The sequence below is a fragment of the Balaenoptera ricei genome, chromosome 5, assembly GCF_028023285.1.
Source record: "Balaenoptera ricei isolate mBalRic1 chromosome 5, mBalRic1.hap2, whole genome shotgun sequence".
NCBI lineage: Eukaryota > Metazoa > Chordata > Mammalia > Artiodactyla > Balaenopteridae > Balaenoptera > Balaenoptera ricei.
The window spans coordinates 110108635-110121596 of record NC_082643.1 but is presented as its reverse complement, the minus strand read 5'-3'; positions in this window follow the sequence as shown (position 1 = coordinate 110121596).

The window sequence follows — 12962 nt, the reverse complement described above, 5'->3', positions numbered from 1 at the left end:
TGAGCAACTAATTATTTCAAGGCCCTAGAGCAGTCTTCAATATTCTCAAAATAAACTTTGACATTTTTAGTTGCTAATCAGCTACAGCTGAAGGGAAATTTCAGAAGCATTAATGGATGGGCTAATGATATATCATTTATATTTCAAAGCCAAAAATTCTCCCTTTTTATCCTAAAATTAGCATAACCCTTAACCATTCTGAAATCAAGATTCAAACAGCAACATTTGTAGCCTCTTCACTCCTCTCCCGAAATCTTTTAAAGAGTAGGAAAATTTATAAACTAAAAACACTGAGTTTGCACTGTTTCCTCTTACCTCAATAGTCTTCCTTTTCACCCTGGTTCTTCTTCTTTACTTTTCTGAATCTCATATGCATAGAATTGGATTAACCGCAGTCTTGTTTGTGACATATTCTCCTCATCATTGGTGTATTCACGATTTGCTTTTATTAGTTATTCTATTTATAATTTTAATAATGGGATAATTACCCATAATTCTACCACTCACAACAAACAAAGATCCCCGTCCTCAAGGATATATTCAAGGATTATACTCTAGTGGGAGCAGAGAAACTAAACAGAAATTTATTTTTTAAGTAAATATGGTATGTTCAAAGATGATAAATACTATGAAACACATACACACACACAACACAAAGCAGAATAGGATACCATAGATAGGAAATGCCAAAGATGGGAGAGATAGGCTGTAGTATTAAATAAGGTGGTCATGGTAGGCTTCATTTAGAAAATGAGATTTAGTCAAGGACTTGAAGGAGACAAAAGTGTTGTCCCTGCAGATATCTTGGAGAAGAACATTCCAGGTAGAAGGAATATCCAAAGGAAAGATCTCAAGGTGGGAGAGTTCCTGGCATATGTGAGGAATAGCAAAGAGCCTGCTGTGATTGCAGGAGACTGAACAAGGGAGAGAGTAGTAGAAAAAGTCAGAGAGGAAATGGAAGGTCCTAGCCTTGTAGCCATCACATGGATTATAGTTTTTACTTTGAGTACAACAGGGGGCTATTTCAGGATTTAAAGAAGAGAAGTACCACTGTATGATTCAAGTTTTAAAAAACTCACTCTGGCTTATTTGTTGACAATAGACTCTGAGAAGACGAGAATCATGAGAAACCTGATTAGGGATCCTAGTGACTCAGTGGAAGGGGTGAGAAATGAGCAGATTCTGAGTATATTTTGAAATTAGAGATAACAAGATTTCCTGAAAAGTTAGATGTGGGATGTGAAAGAACAAAAGTAGTCAAAGATGGCTTTCTAGTTGTCATAAGCAACAATAGGGTTAGAGTTGCCAGAACTGAGATTAATGAAGCAGGATTGTGGATGAGTGAGGAAGAGCAGGAGTTCATTGCTGAACATGTTGAGTTTGAGTGGTACTGAACACTGAGTGGAAATATCGCTGGATATATGAATGTTAAGTCTGGAAGACAGATGGCCCTAGAGGTGTGAATATGAGAGTAATTATCATATAGATGTTTTTAAGGCCATGAATGTAGACGAAAAGGAGGAAAAAAGAGAAAATAATCTAATATTCCAAATTAAGACATCAGGAAGAAGAAGAGAATCCAGCCAAGGAGACTGAGAAGGAGCAACCAGCAAGATGGGAAGAAAGCTAAGAGAGAATGGCATTCTGGAAACAAAGTGAAGAACATTTATCAAGGAAGAGAAAGTGATCAAATGTGTCAAATGATACTGACAGGTCAAGTAAGATGAGGATTGAGAATTGACCACCATATTTAAGATCATGAAGGTCACTGGTGACCTCAAGAAGACTTGTGAGGGAGAAAGCCTGATTAAATTGCATTAAAAGAGAAAGGAAGAAGAATTGAAATCAGGGACTAAAGATAATTCTTTTGCTCCAAAAAGGAGCTAAGAAATGCAGTGGTAGGTAGAGTAGAAAATGGGTAAGGAGAAATATTTTCAAGATAAAAGAAAAATTGCATATTTATGTATTTGTGAGAATAATTCAGTAGAGAGGGAAAATTTGATGATGAGAGAGGGAAAAAGGAATACTGCAAGAACAGTGTCCTTCAGTAGGCTACATAGAAGAAGATCAGAAAGTGAAGAATACAAGGTGATAATGGATATGAGTTTTTATAAGGGCAGTGGTGTAGAAGGATCTTAGGAGGTGAGGAGTGGGAGGAACAAAAAATAAAATGGTAATGTGCAGAGCCTATATGGAGTTTCTCATAATTTTTCAAGCACTATTTATGTAACTATAAGTATTTCACTCCAAATTTAATGTTTGGCAATTGATTGTCCAAAGTATAGATTAGCCAAGACTTTCCACTTCATTGCTTACCCTAATCTCCTAAGGACTGGTAAGGAAAAGAAATGGAGATAAAATTCAAAATTTGGACATTTTTAGCAGAGCTTCAGATTAAAGTTGGGTAATGATAAAAGGTTATTTATAACATACATTTAAGAATTTTCTGAGGACTTCACATACTTACATTATTCACATTTTCCATTGCCATGACATTTTCAAGTTTCATGTCTGAGTATAATCCTATTGATGTGCAACTCAAAATTATAGTTTTAAAGTAGAACAAATAGATTTGGTGGAAATCTGAGATTTGGGGCATAACTAAAGGAGAAGAGAGTTCCAGTTATTAATTACAATAAACAAATGTGTCTCTCATGACAGAGTTTACAGTAAGGAAGCACATTTCTTCTTGTGAAAATAACTGATTGGCTGAAGACTTGCTGGTCCAATGAAATAGTATGTGGGCCTTAAAAGAGGTGTATCTGTATTACCTGAGGTGAAAACATTTCCAATATTTCCCTGGTGAAAAATGCTGGTTAAAATAACATGTCTGATATTATATCAACATAAAATTAGAGAAAAAGTCATCAGATGACATTCCTAGAAGAATACTCAACAAAATATAAATGGCCCCCTTGTAGTGGTGAGAATTCAAGTGATTCTCTTATTCTATATACTTTTCTATATTGCTTAAATTATTACTATGATTTTTATAATTAGGAAAAAAGTATAATAAAGCCATTATTATTGTGAATAATAAAAGATGCAACAATCAAAAATAACAGATTCAGCACACAATTATGTAATGTTAATAAACAGTTCCAGCTATCATCACAGAACACAGAATGCTTTTTTAACCTTAATTCTATCACTCTCTTGCTTATGTGTCTTCAAGCAAATAAAAAGGTCATCTGTATGACTACTGTCCCATTGCAAAAAAAATAGAGTGATTACACCAGGGTGTGGTGGATTAACTAATCAGTGCCTGAAAGCAACTTCGGAAAAGTGATGTAAATTGTTTTGAAGATTTATTTTTTTTAATTAATAAAGTCTAGGCTTTTCCAAGAAAAAAAAAAAAAAAATGGGAGCCCCAGAGATTTTCACCTCCAAAAGCCAAACCCTACTCTCAGTTATGTGTATGCAATTAGCTGCATGCGCATAATTGAGGGCAGAATTTGGCACACAAAATTTGGAGTAATCTGGAAATTTTTAAATCTGGAAAAAATTAAAATCTGTTTGATAAAATAAATTATGATGTGACCCAAATTCAAATGGGCTTTGATGTGTTTAAGAAATGGTGTTTTCACTTACATGAGAAAATAAAAATTTCATTTAGCCCAATCTAGAACAGACAATTCTGGAGGATAGGAAGGAAGAAAATATCACCAGTGAAATTTTCCCAGGGTTACAAAGATCATGTATGTCTATGATAAGAAGTGAGCTTGTGCCCCTTACTATTAATGGATGCCTCATACAACAAAAGAAAAAGAGAGGAGAGGTGAAGAAGGGAGGGGAGGGTCTGTGTGTGAATACTCTTGAACTCCCCATAGTATTCGTAACTGAGGCTTTCACATGCATCTGGTATACTTTTATCATTTACAAATCCCCCTCTCATGCACTCCTATTCACTATTAGAGTGAGCTCTTCTGCAAACAGATCCTTCCCCAAATCATCTATCAAGTATATATCAGCCCAAGCAAAGCAAACTTTTTCTCAGCTTTTCTTCCCCCTTCAATTTTCTTTTCACATGTTATCTAAACGGGACCACCAATGTTTTGCTTCTAATAGTTTCTGAAGCCACTTTCAATTTTTCGTTTTAAAATGGAAATTGAAAAAAATAAAGTTCCATGCTTAGATCTTTATCATATTCTAAACTTTTTCATTCAGGGTCACATTTTAAATTCTGACATAGCCTTTTTAGCCCTGCCATGTCACCGAGCGAGGGATCAGAACAGAGAAATAACAAAAACCACAACTCCTCTCTCCCATTTCTGCCTTGAAAAAAAAGAAAAGCTGTGCAATGTGCATAATGTTCATTCTTCTGGCTGTGCGTGTTGAGCTATTTATCAACCCACAAAGTATGATCTGCTTCTCCTTTATGGTCCTTTCAACACACAAAAAATATTGGCATTGCTTCTCCCTGCCCCTCAAGAGAGTCATCTGGATTATAACCACACTACCCATGGGATTAAACCACTTGTAAAGAAGTGGAGTCTTTTGCATTTGGATCTTGAAACTTTGAAAACAACCTTAAGCTATTCTCCTAAAAACATTAAAAGCAGCATTTTTGTGTGCTTTTCAGGCATCTTTATAAGTTCTTGTGAAAGGATAAATGTGGCTGGTTTGCATTTTATATGTTCATTATTTTTCAAAATAGCCTTGCCTATCACCATAGCCTTGCCTATGGTTATAAAATCAGAAGAGAAAAGCCAAAGTCTTTCTAAATGGTCTTTTTTTCCTCTATGCACCAAAGGCAAGATATTTCATAATTAAATATTAATATGGGCTCTGACCACTGTTTCAGTAATCAAAACTCATGTAATTGTTCAGAGACCTGGTACAGCCCATCTCCCCAACCCAATAAATCACATTAAATTTTAGTTCAATTTTTTCAAGAGGCTGATCTATTTTGTCAGAATCTAAATAATATTTGTTCACACTTTTAATCTAGAAATCCTCCCTCCTAATATGAGGATGAGTTTTACTCTCTTTGAAGGTAAGTTCCTAGTGTCACAGTATATTAGTTTGCTAGGGACGCCATAACAAAATACCACAGATCAGGTGGCTTAAACAAAGAAATCAATTTTCTCACGGTTCTGGAGGATGAAAGGCCAAGATCAAGATGCCAGCAGTGTTGATTTCTCCCGAGGCCTTCTTAGCTTGTACTCATCATGTGGTCGTCCCTCTGTGCACCAGTCCCTGGTTTCTCTTTTTCTTCTTGCAAGGACACCAGTCATATTTGAATTTGGGTCTCACCCTTAGGGCCTCATTTTAACTTAATCACTTCTTTAAAGACCTTATCTCCAAATACAGTTAGATTCTTAGGTACTGGGCTTTAGGGATTTTAACATATGAATTAGGGGTAGGGGCACAATTTAGCCCATAACCCATAATTTAATGTCTTTGTATTAAAGTCACACAGACTCCATCCTAGGAATTGTGGCCAGGCAAACATTTGGTTGGGTATATCTTGAGGAATATTACATATTTTAAAAATATGCAAGAGTTTTTATTAATAGCACTTTTGAAATATTACTTTTCATCAATATATACATTTCTTGTCTTGAGCAGGGTATGAAATCAGTAAATAGTTGATAAGTTAAAAAGTCATGAACCAACCAATGAAATGTTAAATTAAATAAATGAATTTGTCACTGACGTGGCAATTTTCAAATTGGATCATCCCACCATGCCAGAAGTCATGATGTGATTTTATAAATAAATGTGCTTCTAGTAATTCTACAGACGTAAAGGTTTATTTATTATAAATTCATCTCTAATAATTTTTAAATCCCAAGTAAATTTTTTCTGGGATTGAAAAAACCTTTTTTAAAATCCTCTACAATATTCAGTATAATTGATTCAATGATTCGTAGACTAAATCACTAGAAATTCCCTAAGGAATTGTGAATGTTCCACCTGGCCCTTCCATGTAGACACTCCCCAAGGTCCTCTCATCAGCTGTACTCTCATCTCACTTTGCACACATTCTCTTGATGTCATCCATTCCCATAGTTTTATTCTCACCTTTCCACAGGTGGCTCCCAAATCTGTATCTCTTCCTAAGGACCCAAACCTACATTTCCAACTGTCTGCTGGGTTTCCTGCAGTGTTGCAGGCACCTCACAGTGTGAACTGATGTCAGGCTCAGGGCTCCCTTTCACCATCTCCTAATCTGAGGTAGATCCGTAAAGCCTCTGTTCTGGAACCATGAGACTGACCATTCGCTGGACTGATCTTTGAAAACTGATAAACATTTTTAGCATAGTGGTTATCTCCCCTCCCTTAAAATATTCGATATTCCCTTTTCTGCTTTATATTTTCTTCGTAGCACTTAGCAATAGCAAACTATGCATTTTGCTTATCTTATTTATAATCTGTCTCCCTTCCCTTGAATGTAAGCACAGTCAGAGCTGAAATTTTAACCACTTTTTTGCTTGTTAGTGTGAAGAAAACACCTAAAACTGTGCTGGACCCATGACAGACAGCAAGTAAATATTTTTTGAATAATGATTAAGTGAATCTTAATTCATTTATATTGTCTCTTAGTGATTTAATGTGATGACTCTTGCATGTTCACTATTTTAAGAATTTGGAATACTTCATTTTCCTTGAGTTTTACTATAGTTTTAGTGGAAAATTCAATATTTGAGGTAATTTAAAAACAACTCTGAAGTTTTTCAACTTGGCTATTTATAATTCCAGGTGTATTTTTCCCCTAATATATCAAAAAGGCTTTTAATGTGTGTTAAATTCAAAGTTCTCTTTCAAAAGCATAGTTTGGATTCATCTGAGTACAACAAAAAACACACATCTATTTTTAATGTAGAAAGCATGGTTTTAAATTATTAATATAAATCACAAATGGTTGAGTGGAATCATTTCATATTTTCTAAAAAAAAAAAAATTACCTTTGAACTGAAAAATGAGCATGAGAAGTTTCAGGCCTACGGAGATATGTATACGTACATGTGTGTTTATATATATTCATATATTTAAAAAAATTTTTTAATGAGAAAAACTCAAGTACCTGTTTTCATATACTTATTCAAATTCTTTCTTAACCACAATTATACCATGACACTGTAGTACTGTCAGCAATAAAACCAAATTTTCTAATCCCACATTTTAGTATGTTGGGAAAGGCACAAAATCTTTTTCTTTATATCAAGCAGTCTTTACTTTTCCTTTCAGGAAATTCAAACAGTGCAACTAAATAAAACACAAATCTGCCTTATGATGTTACCCACTACAGAGAAAAAGGAATTCAAATATATTTAAACATACATAAACTTTTGTATTTAATTTTTTTGGCCATGTGTGCCTTAATAATTAAAAAAAAAGTTTCCATATGTTTTTTGTTCTTTCTTGTTTCCATATTGGCCAGTCAACTTTTTCAGGTTTTTTTCCTCTGTTTCCTGATTGTTTCATTTCAGCATTCATATACAGTTTTTATGTTTAGTTATAACTTCAACTTTTCCACAAAAGGACAGTTTGGCTTTTTATGCCCATTTTAAGCTTTTAAGTTAAACATTGAAAGGCAGGGCACAGATGGGACCCCATTTTCCCTCTTCCAATGTTCCTGCCTGCACACACTTAAGAAGTAGAAACTTTGATCCTTCTGTAACTAATGAAAAGTGAAGCTTGACCTTTTCTTCCATTTGCTTATCTCCCTCTGCTTCCCCCAAGAAGACTGACTTAATTGATAGGTGAAATTGAGAAGATGGTCATTGCACTTCCTTGGCTTAGGTACGCCTCTCCCTCCCCTCTTTGAGATCTGTCTGCTTTGAGGAAGTGTGCTTTGCTTTTTTTTTTTTTTTCCCCCTAGGCTCCTTCACAGGGTAAGTGCCCCTGGTTTAGGGCCGGAGAGCCATATCTAAGATTTTGTTTCAATCCACACAAACTGGAGGCAATGAGATTTATAATTTATAAACTTAAGATTAAAATTTTAAAATATATTTCACAAGGCTGATGAAAATTTATGAATAAGTTTTTTGGCAGTCTAAAGCAGAAGGATAGGAATCATGGTTTGGTGTTTGCAGATAGAATATCCCTTTCACTACATTGTAGAATACATCCAATATAGTAAGATCATTTGAAGGCAGTTTCTTATTCCTCGTGATCCTTGCTCCTACAGACAGACTCAGGTCCCTACTCAAAAGAAATACATAGCCACCACGGGTAACACGTGTGTTCTCAGATGCCGTGAGTCTAAAACTAGTGGCAATGAATGGCCACATGATCTAATAAAACCAATATTTTGACAATGACTTAATGTCTATTTGACTAAACATTTATCTGATCGCTGTATCTATTCTCAGTCAATTCAGCACATAGGGAGGAACACTGGGTTGCATGGAGTTGGGATGAATAATCATTGTCATATTAGAAAAGTGGGTAGAATTTTGGTTGGTGAATATAGGGAAGGAGATTCAGGGGGTGATGTGAGTAAAAGTGGGCAGAGTAGTTGCCCGCTTCTGCATTGTGGGTTTGTGAACGATAAATCTTTTATAGCTAGAGCATAGGATGCTTTTGGGAACTTTCATGGAAAAAATTTTGGATAAAATAGGGTGGAAATAAATGTTAGTTGATATTCTATGGAATGAAGAGCCATGGAAAAATTTTAACCGATATGGTCAGATATTAAGAGTATAGAAAAGATATGAGCAGTATGAAGGAAAGTTTAGGGGCAGGAATTGGAATAATGGGAGAAGGAGGGAAGGAAGAAAAATAAGAGAAAATTAGACAAGGTGTCTTATCCAGCTGAAGAGCAATAAAATTCAGAAGCGAAGCAGTCAGCATAGAAAAGAGTATATGTATTAGGGACACATTTTAGAGGCAGATCAACAGATGTTAACTACTGACTAGATGTGAAAGATGTGGAAAAGAAAGAAGCAGAATTTGACAGATTTTTAACCATACGAATTGGGAGAATGATATTTCATTAATCAAGTTAAAGAATAAATATATATACATAGAATTTTTTTTCAAGTTTTGGAGGATTTTTTAATAATATGGGAAAATGTACAAAATATTTAAGTGAGGAATACAGGATACACAACTATATATAATATGATTATGATACATTCACAAACACACATATACATATATATTCGTAGGACACAGATATTAGAAAATTATACCAGAATATGGAGAGAGGTTTCTTATGGGAATAAGATTATGTGTATCTTTACTTTTTCATATTTTTTAATTTTTTTTACCATAAGAATGTATTACTTTATAATCAGAAAAATATAAGTATTACTTTAAAAAAGATAGGTACAAAATTGTACTTTTATGATATATCCCAAAATATTTTAGGAGTAGGGATGGGGAGAGAAAACTCTGACCAATTAGATATTAAGAAAGAAAAAAAAAGTGATATTCTGAAGATGGCAAGTACAGTCCAACAGGTATGATCGGTGTCGTGGTTCTCCTCTGTTTTTGGTCCAGCTTCCTGAACTGATGAATGGCCAACTTGTCTGGGGCATTGCTTTACAGAGATATTTGAGAGCCCTGTGAGTGTCAGGTTTCCCTTAAGCCTCTAATTAATGATTAACATTGAATATAACATCAATTGCCTTAAAGCGTTTTTTTTTTTACTCACTAGTGTGCGGTTTGTTTCGTAGCTTGGTATTTCTGTAAACTAGCTACTGCACTGACAGAAGATAAGAGTGCAGTATCTTCAGAACCCGGTTGAAAATCAGATCTGTGCTGTGAGCCAGTGAAGCACAGATTTTATAGAAGGTGATGCTTTAGCATCTTTTCTGGTTTGTAGCCCCTGCCCCATGTCTGTTTAAAAGAAAAATTACTGTAGCCACCAGAAAATTTAATATTCTTATGTCCCTATGGAGTTTTATAAGTTAAAATATAAGTGGTTTCCTTGTTCTATGAAATCTGATAGTATTATTTTGTCCACAGGAAATAGCACAAATATACATATAATATTTTAACCATCCTTCTTACCTTTCCTTTCCTTTTAGTTCCCCTCTCTTCCTTCCTTTTTTCCTTCCTCCCTCCCTTCCTTCCTTTTCTTAGTTCTGTAGTGCTCAAATCTATTGAGCACCTGCTAAGTACATCCTTTTTTAATTTAAACTTTTCATTTAATCTTCACATTGATCCTACAAAGGAGTCAGAATTTAGTTAATTGGTTTATTGATTAATTAATTAACTCAAGGCTCAGGGAGCTTGAGTAACTTGTCCAAGGTCACCAGTTGGCATGTGTGGGCATTTGGGTTGGAACCCAGATCAGTCGTGTCCTTTACCTTTCAAGGAAAACTGTCTCTCTACTCAGAACACTTCTGACACCAAATGTGTGTGTTTTCCACGAGAACTTCTCCAGTTCTCTGTGGACACCAACTGGGTGTCCTACAATTTAATTCATTCTGAAACTAACTACCCAGAGTCAGCATAGACCCCACAGGTTAAGGACTCAGTCCCACCAGACTGTCCCCCCACCTCAGATGCCAATCACAAGTAGTGGGTCTCCAGATTACTTCATACTTCTCTCTGGCTTGGCTACAAATTTGGGGTTCCCATAACCCCTCCACCTTAGTTTCTACAATTTGCTATAATGGCTCACAGAACTTAGGGAAATACTTTACTTTCCATTACTGGTTTATTATAAAGAATATTATAAAGGATACAAATGAACAGTTTGTTGAAGAGGTACATATGGCAAGGTCTTGAAGGGTCCCGAGTGCAAGAGTTTCAGTTCCTGTGGTGTTTGGGGTATACCACTCTCCTGGCACATGGATGCATTCACCAACCTGGAAGCTCTTAAGAGTTTTTTATGGACATTCCATTACTTAGGCATGATTCGTTAAATCATTGGCTATTGGTGATTAACCTAATCCCCAGCCTCATTCCCCTCTCTGGATGTTTGGGATGGGCCTGAATGTAAATTCCGATCCTCTAATCACATGATTGGTTCCTTTGGCAGCCAGCAGCCCCCTACAAGAGTCACTTCATTAGCATAGACTCAGGTCTTCTTATGAATAATAAAGGATGCTCCTTTCACCCCTACCACTCAGGAAATTCCAAGGGTTTTAGAAGTTCTGTGCCAAGAACCAGGGATGAAGACTCAATATATATTTCTTATTATGTCACAGTATTGCAACATTTATATGGTACTCATATTTTTAGGAGAAAAGAATCAATATGAGACAGTTTGGAAAGTCAAAAAACAAACTAGTTCTTCTTCACAGATAGTTTGAGAAGCATTGAACTAAAATACTGATCCAACTCAAAGTCATTCCAAAAACAACCACATATTAGGACACATGCCTTTTATGTGCCAGGCACAGTGTTAGGGCCCACAGATTCAGAAACAGTCTATGCTTTCATGGAGCTTACAATAGAGTGAAACAATAAAGAAGCACACAGACTCTGGGCATGAAGAGTTCAATGTTTTCCATTAAATCTCATTGCCTCTTAGATCATGTGGCCATTCATTGCCACCAGTTTTAGACTCACAGCATCTGAGAACACACGTGTTACCCGTGGTGACTATGTATTTCTTTTGAGTAGGGACCTGAGTCTGTCTGTAGGAGCAAGGATTATGAGGAATACGAAACTGGCTTCAAACAATCTTACTATATTGGGTGTATTCTACAATGTAGTGAAAGGGATATTCTATCTGCAAACACCAAACCATGATTCCTATCCTTCTGCTTTAGACTGCCAAAAAACTTATTCATAAATTTTCATCAGCCTTGTGAAACATATTTTTAAATTTTAATCTTGAGTTTATAATCTTTGAATTAAACACTACAATTAATAATTAGAATAAACAAATCCTTTAAGAGGTATACTTAAAAAAAAAAAGTTTGAGAGTCTACAAGTATTCTAGCCTTGAATCTACCTTAGGTTTATGAAGAGGTTTAGCTTGAAGTGATGGTATTTATTTTGCTTTAGTATTATAAATTTTATTCAGTGGTTTGTACACACAGCAATGATAAAAGGCTGAAATAAAAGAGATTGGGAGACATTGTTGAGAGATTTTGAAATGTCCATCCAGTGGTCTCTGTTTGGTAAAGAAGACTAAAATTCATCTAGCAATAAAAAATAAGTGCTAGTTGGTACCATCTAGAAAAAGAGCAGAGCTATTAAGACAGATTTAAGTTGATATTTGATAGTCAGGAAGGGGAAAAAGTAAAACTGTTCAACTGATTGAGGTGGGCAACAGATAGTGAAGGGTGTCCCAATATTTCTCAGGGCAAAATAGCATGAAAGACAGTCAGGAACAATACTTTTGGCTCAGCTGTCTCTATCACTGTGAATAAAGGGACTAGACAAGTTAATGAGCAGATCTAAAAGATGTTACTGAGACCCTCTAGTCATCGAGGGATGTTTCATTTCTTTAAAAGAAGAATGTCTTAGGGCTTCCCTGGTGGCGCAGTGGTTGAGAATCTGCCTGCCAATGCAGGGGACACGGGTTCGAGCCCTGGTCTGGGAAGATCCTACATGCCACGGAGCAACTGGGCCCGTGAGCCACAATTACTGAGCCTGCGCGTCTGGAGCCTGTGCTCCGCAGCAAGAGAGGCCGCGATAGTGAGAGGCCCGTGCACCGTGATGAAGAGTGGCCCCCGCTTGCCACAACTAGAGAAAGCCCTCGCACAGAAACGAAGACACAACACAGCCATAAATAAATTAAAAAAAAAAACAAAAAAACTTGACCTTTAAAAAAAAAAAAAAAAAGAAGAATGTCTGATAAATTTGCAACTTGCATTGAAAGTTTAATCTCTCGGGCTTCCCTGGTGGCGTAGTGGTTGAGAATCTGCCTGCCAATGCAGGGGACACGGGTTCGAGCCCTGGTCTGGGAAGATACCATATGCCGCGGAGCAACTGGGCCCGTGAGCCACAGCTACTGAGCCTGCGCGTTTGGAGCCTGTGCTCTGCAATAGGAGAGGCCGCGATAGTGAGAGGCCCGCGCACCGCTATGAAGAGTGGCTCCCGCTTGC